Source organism: Pan paniscus, chromosome 5, assembly GCF_029289425.2.
Source record: "Pan paniscus chromosome 5, NHGRI_mPanPan1-v2.0_pri, whole genome shotgun sequence".
NCBI lineage: Eukaryota > Metazoa > Chordata > Mammalia > Primates > Hominidae > Pan > Pan paniscus.
The window spans coordinates 78093185-78101206 of record NC_073254.2 but is presented as its reverse complement, the minus strand read 5'-3'; the positions used below and the strand labels follow the sequence as shown (position 1 = coordinate 78101206).

Sequence of the window (8022 nt, the reverse complement as noted above, 5' to 3'; positions counted from 1 at the left end):
GAATATTTACCAAACAAATGGAAAGCAAAATAAAAATAAAAATAAAAAAAATTAAGGGTTGCAATCCTAGTCTCTGATAAAAAGACTTTAAACCAACAAACATCAAAAAAGACAAAAAGGGCATTACATAATGGTAAAGGGATCAATGCAAGAAGAAGAGCTAACTATCCTAAATATATATACACCCAATGCAGGAGCACCCAGATTTATAAAGCAAGTTCTTAGAGACCTACAAAGAGACTTGACTCCCACACAATAATAGTGGGAGACTTTAACATCCCACTGTCAATATTAGACAGATCAATGAGAAAGAAAATTAACAAGGATATTCAGGACTTGAAATCAGCTCTGGACCAAGCAGATGTAATAGTCACCTACAGAACCCCCCACCCCAAATCAACAGAATATACATTCTTCTCAGCATCACATCGCAATTATTCTAAAATTGACCACATAATTGGAAGTAAAACACTCCTCAGCAAATGCAAAAGAACAAGAATCATAAGAAACAGTCTTTCAGACCACAGTGCCATCAAATTAGAACTCAGAATTAAGAAACTCACTCAAAATCACACAACTACATAGAAACTGAACAACCTGCTCCTGAATGACTACTGGGTAAATAACAAAATTAAGGCAGAAATAAATAAGTTTTTTGAAACCAATAAGAACAAAGACACAATGTACCAGAATCTCTGGGAAACAGCTAAAGCAGTGTTTAGAGGGAAATTTATAGCACTAAATGTCCAAAGGAGAAAGTAGAAAAGATCTAATCGACACCCTAACATCACAATTAAAAGAACTAGAGAATCAAGAGTAAACACATTCAAAAGCTAGCAGAAGATAAGAAATAACTAAGATCAGAGCAGAACCGAAGGAGATAGAGACACAAAAAAGCCCTTCAAAAAAATCAATGAATCCAAGAGCTGGTTTTTTGAAAAGGTTAACAAAATAGATAAACCACTAGCCAGACTAACAAAGAAGAAAAGAGAGAAGAATCAAATAGACACAATAAAAAATGATAAAGGGGATATCACCACTGATCCCACAGAAATACAAACTACCATCAGAGAATACTATAAACACCTTTACACAAATAAACTAGAAAATCTAGAAGAAATTGATAAATTCCTGGACACATACACTCTCCCAAGAGTAAACCAGGAAAAAGTCAAATCCCTTACTAGACCAATAACAAGTTCTGAAATTGAGGCAGTAATTAATAGCCTACCAACAAAAAGCCCAGGACCAGATGGATTCACAGCCAAATTCTACCAGAGGTAAAAAAAGGAGCTGGTACTATTACTTCTGAAACTATTCCAAACAATAGAAAAAGAGGGACTCCTCCCTAATCCATTTTAGAGGCCAAGATCATCCTGATACCAAAACCCAGCAGAGACACAACAAAAAAAGACAATTTCAGGCCAATATCCCTGATGAACATTGATGCAAAAATCATCAATAAAATACTGGCAAACTGAATCCAGCAGCACATAAAAAAGCTTATTCACCATGATCAAGTCGGCTTTATCCCTGGGGTGCAAGGCTGGTTCAACATACAGACATCAATAAACATAATCTGTTACATAAACAGAACCAATGGCAAAAACCACACGATTATCTCAATAGATGCAGAAATGGCCTTCGATAAAATTCAACACCCCCTCATGCTAAAAACTCTCGATAAACTAGGTATTGCTGGAACGTATCTCAAAATAATAAGAGCTATTTATGACAAACTCGCAGCCAATATCCTATTGAATGGGCAAAAGCTGGAAGCATTGCCTTTGAAAACCAGCACAAGACAAGAATGCCATCTCTCACCACTCTTATTCAACATAGTATTGGAAGTTCTGGCCAGGGCAATCAGGCAAGAGAAAGAAACAGATATTCAAGTAGGAAGAGAGGAAGTCAAATTATCTCTGTTTGCCCTTCACATGATTGTATATTTAGAAAACCCCATCTTCTCACCCCAAAATCTCCTTAAGTTGATAAGCAACTTCAGCAAAGTCTCAGGATAGAAAATCAATGTGCAAAAAATCACAAGCCTTCCTACACACAAATAATGGACAAACAGAGAGCCAAATCATGAGTGAACTCCCATTCATAATTGCTACAAAGAGAATAAAATACCTAGGAATAAAACTTACAAGTGATGTGAAGTACCTCTTCAAGGAGAACTATAAACCACTGTTCAAGGAAATCAAAGAGGGCACAAACAAATGGGAAAACATTCCATGCTCACGGATAGGAAAAATCAATATCGTGAAATGGCCATATTGCCTAAAGTAATTTATAGATTCAATGCTATCCCCATCAATCTACCATTTACATTCTTCACAGAATTAGAAAAACTGCTTTAAATTTTATATGGAACCAAAAAAGAGCCTCTATAACCAAGACAATCCTAAGCAAAAAGAACACGCTACCTGACTTCAAACCTTACTACAAGGCTACAGTAACTAAAACGACATGATACTGGTACCAAAACAGTTATATATAGACCAGTGGAACAGAACCTCAGTGTACAGCCATCTGATCTTTGACAACCCTGACAAAAACAAGCAATGGGAAAAGGATTCCCTATTTAATAAATGGTGTTGGGAAAACTGGCTAGCCATATGCAGAAAACTGAAATTGGACCCCTTCTTTATACCTTATACAAAAATTAATTCAAGATGGATTAAAGACTTAAACATAAGACCTAAAACCATATAAACCCTAGAAGAAAACCTAGGCATTACCATTCAGGACATAGGCATGGGCAAAGACTTCATGACTAAAACACCAAAAGCAATGGCAACAAAAGCCAAAATTGACAAATGGGATTTAATTAAACTAAAGAGCTTCTGTGCAGCAAAAGAAACTATCATCGGGGTGAACAGGCAATCTACAGAACGGGAGAAAATTTTTGCAATCTATCTATCTGACAGAGGGCTAATATCCAGAATCTCCAAGGAACTTAAACAAATTTATGAGAAAAAGACAAACAACTCCATCAAAAAGTGGGCAAAGGATATAAACAGACACTTCTCAAAAGAAGACATTTATGTGGTCAACAAACGTGAAAAAAAGCTCATCATCACTGGTCATTAGAGAAATGCAAATCAAAACCACAAAGAGATACCATCTCACGCCAGTTAGAATGGTGATCATTAAAAAGTCAGGAAACTAGATGATGGAGAGGATGTGGAGAAATAGGAATGCTTTTATACTGTTGGTAGGAGTGTAGATTGGTTCAACCATTGTGGAAGATAGTGTGGCAATTCCTCAAGGATCTAGAACCAGAAATACCATTTGACCCAGCAATCCCATTACTGGGTATATACCCAAAGAATTATAAATCATTCTACTATAAAGACACATGCACACGTATGTTTCTTGCAGCACTATTCACAATAGCAAAGACTTGGAACCAACCCAAATGCCCATCAATGATAGACTGGATAAAGAAAATGTGGCTCATATACACTATGGAATACCATGCAGCCGTAAAAAGGATGAGTTCATGTCCTTTGCAGGGACATGGATGAAGCTGGAAACCATCATTCTCAGCAAACCCAAACAGGAACAGAAAACCAAACACTGCATGTTCTCACTCATAAGTGGGAGTTGAACAATGAGAACACATGGACACAGGGAGGGGAACATTACACACTGAGGCCTGTTGGGGGTGGGGGACTAGGGGAGGGATAGCATTAGGAGAAATGTTTAATGTAGATGACAGGTTGATGGATGCAGAAAACCACCATGGCACATGTATACCTATGTAACAAACCTGCACGTTCTGCACATGTATCCCAGAACTTAAAGCATAATAATAAAAAAGAAGTATTTTTTTCTCAGCCTTTTGACTTTTTTTTTTGACAGAAGTTAACTTCTTGCCTTTTAATAATATCTTTGAATATAGATGGTTTCAATTCTCCAATAACAAGATGTAGAGTGGCCAAATGGTTTTTCAAACATATTTCCCTAGTCCAGACACCCAAGAGTATGTCCCTCTCTTGGGCATAAGAAAACCTAGAGTTATATTTAGGGCATCATGTGTGGTGAATAGTTGACTGAGCTGGCATGCTCACAATGACCAAATTATGTTTGTCATATTTTAATCCAATACATTGATCTACTATGAACTTGTAAATAATGTATTTGCTTTCTAGACACATTCCAGGAAGACCAGAGAAACTGACTTTTATCCATATGGAATAATCCACTGGCAAATTTCTTTTAGGACAGACCAAAGCTGATCTAGAACATAATCTTTACATACTTGGATCCTTCCCATCAGACGAGAAAGAACATCTGGGGTGAAAGGCTCCATTAGAAGAGCAATGTGGGATGGTGCTGTGCTGATAACTGGTAGTTCCTGCCCTACATCTTTGTAGAGGACTGGAGCCCAGAGCATGCCATGGTCAACTTGTATGTTGAAGTGAAGACCTCCTTCAAGGTGTGCATGTGCTTATTACAGATATGCCACGGTGCTAAGTACCCCAGGACTACAGGAAAAAATAAGAATAGATGCTGTATCCATGATCATGAGGCACACAGGCCAGAGCGCCAGCTGTGGAATCACACAGCCTGGGTTCAAAGCCTGGCTGGGCCATGACCACCTGAATGACCTGAGGAATGGTCTCAGGCAAATTTGTAAAAAGTAGAGACCCTGCCTGCCAGGGAAGCATGTGGTAAGAGGCGCATCCAGTCAGGTCAGGGCACCGCGTCCTCTCTTTGGAAACCTGCGGAGTGAGGCTGGTGGCCCTTGAGGCCACGGCAGCCATGGAGAAGGCGGGCCTGGCTCCAGGCAGCACAGAGGCACTGGAGAGGCCCCAGGGGAGCCTGGCAGGATCTGGCTGGTCCTGCACGCTGCTTCCAGGTTCTGGCCCTGTAACCCAGGGGACAGGGCCAGCCAAGACAGGGCCACTGGGTGCTAGCCAAGACCTGGGCCAGGCGCCAGGCAGAAGTGCTCTGGCAGATCAGCCCCACACCTCCAACAGCCCCACAGGGGGGCCCATCCAGGGCCACACACCTGCCCCCAGGAGCAGGACGTCCCTGAGGCTAGAGTCCAGCTGGATCGGTGGAAAGGTCTCACCCTTTGCCCTTTGACTCCTCTTGTAGGCACCCTCGCTGGGCTCCTAAGCACTCCTCCACACCCTGGCTCTGTCACCAGCCCCATGGTGATGTCATAAAACTCCCAGATGCCCAGTGTGCACCCGGCCACAGAGAAGTGGGTGACTTAGGAGTATCCTCTCCACTTCTGACCCTTAGTTTCATCTGTGCACAACTCGCTCAAAATGGGCAACTCACTAAGCGTATTTTGTTCCTGGTTCCACCGCAGGTCCTGGCCATGCCATCGGCAACCTGCTGGTCTTTTCCGTGAGGCCTTCCTAGCTGGCCAGGCTCACCCCGCGGCTCCTGCACCTGTGCCTGCCCCGGGAATCGTGGGCCGTTTCCCACTCCTCAACTGTCAGCGACATCTTGGGCCTTCTTTTCCAGTCAGGTGGGACGGCGCCCCTATGAGGCTGAGTCTTATCCCTCGGAACACGGGCACCCCACAGAGGTGTCCTGCCTCCTGTGGTCTGGAGCTCCCCTTCAAGGAAGAAACCCGTGCTGTCTGCTCACAACTCCATGATGTTTGGACACCTCAGCCCCGTGAGGATCCCTTATCTCAGAGGCAAGTTTAACCTTCAACTTCCTTCATGAGATGAGCAGGTGATCCCAGCCAGGCTCCCGAAGACGGAGGTGAGGGCAGAAGAGCCCAAAGAAGCAACGAAGGTGAAAGACCAAGTAGAGACCCAGGGGCAGGAGGACAATAAAAGGGGCCCCTGTAGCAATGGGGAAGCAGCCTTCACCTCTGGGCCCCTGGAGACTCAGGGAAACCTCACTTCCTCCTGGTACAATCCCAGGCCCTTGGAGGGAAATGTCCACCTCAAGAGCTTGGCAGAAAAGAACCAGACTGACAAGGCCCAGGTGTATGCAGTGAGTTTCTACTCCAAGGGCCATGGAGTCTCCAGTTCACACAGCCCTGCTAGAGGCATCCTTCCCTTTGGGAAGCCTGACCCACTTCCAACAGTGGTCCCTGCCCCAGTTCCGGGCTGCTCCCTGTGGCCAGAGAAGGCGGCCTTGAAGGTGCTGGGTAAAGACCACCTGCCCAGCTCTCCAGGCTTGCTGATGGTGGGGGAGGACATGCAGCCCAAGGATCCCGCAGCTCTTGGATCAAGTAGGTCTTCTCCACCCAGAGCTGTCAGCCACAGGTCCCGCAAAAGAAAACTGTCAGGGCCACTGCTGCAGCTGCAACCGACCCCTCCCCTGCAACTGAGGTGGGATAGAGATGAGGGACCCCCACCGGCTAAGCTTCCATGTCTATCTCCTGAGGCACTGTTGGTGGGTCAGGCTTCCCAAAGAGAAGGACTCCTCCAGCAGGGCAACATGCATAAGAACAGGAGGGTGTTAAGTAGAACATCAAAATTCAGGAGACTAAGACAGCTGCTTAGGAGGAGAAAGAAGAGACGGCAGGGCAGGTGTGGTGGCTCACACCTGTAATCCAGCACTTTGGGAGGCCCAGGCAGGTGGATCAGGAGGTCCAGAGATTGAGACCTGAGGAGCATCTCTGCTTGCACCATCTGGGAAGTGAGGAGTGCCTCTGCCTGGCTGCTCCACCGTCAGGGAAGTGAGGAGTGCTTCTGCCCAGCCACTGCACCGTCTTGGAAGTGAGGAGTGCCTCTGCCCAGCTGCTCCACCGTCTGGGAAGTGAGGAGCACCTCTGCCTGGCCACCGCACCTCTGGGTAGTGAGGAGCGCCTCTGCCCGTCCCCCGCCCTGTCTGGGAAGTGACGAGCGCCTCTGCCCAGCCGCCTCACAGTCTGGGAAGTGAGGAGTGCCTCTGCCCAGGCCCTGCCCCATCTGGGCAGTGAGGAGTGCCTCTGCCAGGCCGCTGCCCTGTCTGGGAAGTGAGGAGCACCTCTGCCCAGCTGCCGTCCTGTCTGCGAAGTGAGGAGTGCCTCTGCCCAGCCCCCTTACACTCTGGGAAGTGAGGAGCACTTCTGCCTGGCCACTGCCCTATCTGGAAAGTGAGGAGCACCTCTGCCCAGCTGCCCACCATCTGGGAATTGAGGAGGAGCACCGCCTCTGCCCGGCCTCCACCCCATCTGGGAAGTGACGAGCACCTCTGCCCGGCCGCCTTACAGTATGGGAAGTGAGGAGCACCTCTGCCCAGCCACCACCCTGTCTGGGAAGTAAGGAGCACCTCTGCCCGGCCTCCTCACCGTCTGGGAAATGAGGAGCACCTCTGCCTCGCCGCCGTCCTGTCTGTGAAGTGAAGAGTGCCTCTGCCTGGCCTCCTCACTGTCTGGGAAATGAAGAGTGCCTCTGCCTGGCCACCGTCCCATCTGGGAAGTGAGGAGTGCTTCTGCCCAGTGGCCGCCCTGTCTGGGAAGTGAGGAGCGCCTCTGCCCGGCCCCCTCACCATCTGGGAAGTGAGGAGCGTCTCTGCCCGCCTGCTTTGCAACCTTCCAAGTGTGAAGTGACAGCCTTGTGTGTGATCTTTCTGCCCTCCCCAAGTTTGCATTTTTGACATTAAAGTTTACTTTTTAATTAAAAAAAAGGAGATCGAAATCATTCTGGCCAACATGGTGAAACTCTGTCTCTACTGAAAATACAAAAATTAGGCAGGCATGGTGGCTTGTGCCTGTAGTCCCAGCTACTCAGGAGGCTGAGGCAGGAGAATGGCTTGAACCTGGGAGGTGGAGGTTGCAGTGAGCCGAGATCGCACCACTGCACTCCAGCCTGGTGACAGAGCAAGACACCGTCCTGAAACGATGTTGTAGTTGAGAGCAGGATGGTCTTTTGGGACAGGAGGAACAAGAGGTTGTAGTTGCCACTCTTCAATTTTCCTTGACTGTAAGATCAGATCGTTCTTGTAATTTGTAAGTCTTAGAGAAAAGAAGTCTGATTATCCAGAGTATCAGAATCCCTTCCAAAATAAGATGGTAAGCAGGAGCCTCGTAAAGCGCCTGTACCATCCCCACCA

The 8022-nt window shown here is 46.4% G+C and overlaps 1 pseudogene; it reads left to right on the top strand.

The window, feature by feature from the left end:
• Positions 1-5510: 5510 nt before the first annotated feature.
• On the top strand, positions 5511-6537 carry LOC100975530 (putative UPF0607 protein ENSP00000383144; annotated as a pseudogene).
• The last annotated feature ends 1485 nt before the right edge of the window (positions 6538-8022 follow it).